Source organism: Gossypium hirsutum, chromosome D06 (assembly GCF_007990345.1).
Source record: "Gossypium hirsutum isolate 1008001.06 chromosome D06, Gossypium_hirsutum_v2.1, whole genome shotgun sequence".
In the NCBI taxonomy this organism is placed as follows: Eukaryota; Viridiplantae; Streptophyta; class Magnoliopsida; order Malvales; family Malvaceae; genus Gossypium; species Gossypium hirsutum.
This window is the reverse complement of record NC_053442.1, coordinates 10,932,214-10,933,992: the sequence shown is the minus strand read 5'-3', so window position 1 is coordinate 10,933,992 and position 1,779 is coordinate 10,932,214. Positions and strand designations below refer to the sequence as shown.

Here is a 1,779-nt window from a genome sequence, read left to right as displayed (position 1 = left end):
AAATCATATTTTTATTTAAAAAAAATCTAAACTTTCACTTTTTTAAAAAAAATTAAAACTTTTCCTAAGATCAAGCCTTTAAAAAAACCTTTATTTTAGAAAAGGGAAGGAAAAAAATGGATTTTTGGGGCTCCTAGGGGCTGAGGATCGATGGTCCGGTGATGTCCCCTTCATCAGAGCCTAAAACCTGATTCGTCATGACATGTCTATGGCAAAAAGAAAAGAAAAATAAATAGAATGCTTGTTGTTGTTGTTTTTTCTTTTACCTTTTAAAAAAAGAATATGAAAAGCCTTCTCCCTTTGTTTTCTTTCATTTCATGTATATATATTGTGTTTCAATCTTGTTTATTTGTAAAAAAAGATAAAAAAATATTTAATAATAATAATAGTAGTAATAATAATTTGGGCCCTTAACAGGCCCAAAAGAGAAAGAAAAAGAAAAGAAAAAAATACCTCTAATTGATCAAAATCGGGTGGGCTTTAAACAGGCCCAAGAGAAAACAAAAATTTAAAAAGAACAAATGGGCCTCTTATTGGGCTCGTACAAAAATAGGTGTCTACATGGTATATCAGGAATAAACTATATCGCGAAGGGATTAGGGAGAAAGTGTAGGATGTATTAGGTTTTATCAAGGCGTACGCGACAGAATACAAGCAACTGGAAACACTGTCAGAAATTAGGACTAATAGAGGAGAAACCGTTTGGGAATCCCCTGAAGATGAACAGGTCAAGATAAACATTGTTACTTCTTTCCAGTTGCAACATAATAAAGAGTATCAGGTGTAATAATCAGGAATAACGAAGGGTTAGTAATGGGGTCATGTGTTTACCTGTGGGAGAGGATTCGCGACCAGACCACTGCAGAAGCTAAAGCATGTTTACAATCGGTAATATTTGCAGAAGATCTGGGATTCAAAGGAGCCTGCGTGGAGGGAGATGCATTAACAGTGATAAAAAAAAGCTGAGAATGGAAGGAAATGATAGATCGTACATAGGTAACATAATCAATGAAATTAAGGACATGTTATCCAGATTCGAAACCTTAAATTTTAGGCATGTTCCTCGAACGGCAAATGAAGCGGAGCATGGATTGGTAGTGTGGAGACGATGATCTGACTCTCTGATTTATTGGGTGGAAGAAGTCCCTCCAGAAATTGAGTGCCTTACAACAGTAGATAAAAATAAATGCCATAGAAGTTAAGGAGTAATTGTGTTGCTGAGACCGGAGGAAATGGTAGGGGAGTGCACCTCCGAGGAAGCTTAGAGTTTTGAGAGGCTGGTATAAGACAAAAACGAAAGGAAGAGAAAATCTTGAAGGCAACCAGTCATCGAAGTTGGCCTCGATGCAGGGAAGGGGAAGAGTTATCACTGGGAAAGTTTAAAGGTTTAGGTGGATAGTTTAGGAATTTTGTCTGTTTGAACATTCCTTTTTCTTTTACTTGTTAATTTTGAAGCACATTTAGGTGGGTTTAGGCTTTTAATCTGTTGGAAACGTGATGGGCCGAAAATTTACTTTTTATTACACACTCAATATATTACAATACGAAGATTACAAATATTTTCTCAATGACTAGATAGTCTAGCTGCTGCTAGATTTTAACTCACTCAAGGTTTGCTAACCTTCTCACTCTCACTCACGTTGCTTCTCTTATTTCTTTTTTCTTCTCATTTTTCTTCATTACAACACAAGTTCAAGCCTCTATTTATAGGCTGATAAAGTGATAACAAATTTGGCTATTAATCCACTTAATTTCCAGCCACAAAACATCTCAATAATG

The 1,779-nt window shown here is 35.6% G+C and overlaps 1 long non-coding RNA gene across 1 annotated transcript; it reads right to left on the bottom strand.

The window, feature by feature from the left end:
- Positions 1-438: 438 nt before the first annotated feature.
- Positions 439-1,420, bottom strand: LOC121218493 (uncharacterized). Its single transcript, XR_005914760.1, has 2 exons — positions 1,043-1,420; positions 439-923 (listed from the first exon to the last, which is right to left on the bottom strand). It is a non-coding gene; the product is annotated as an uncharacterized lncRNA (long non-coding RNA).
- Positions 1,421-1,779: the final 359 nt, after the last annotated feature.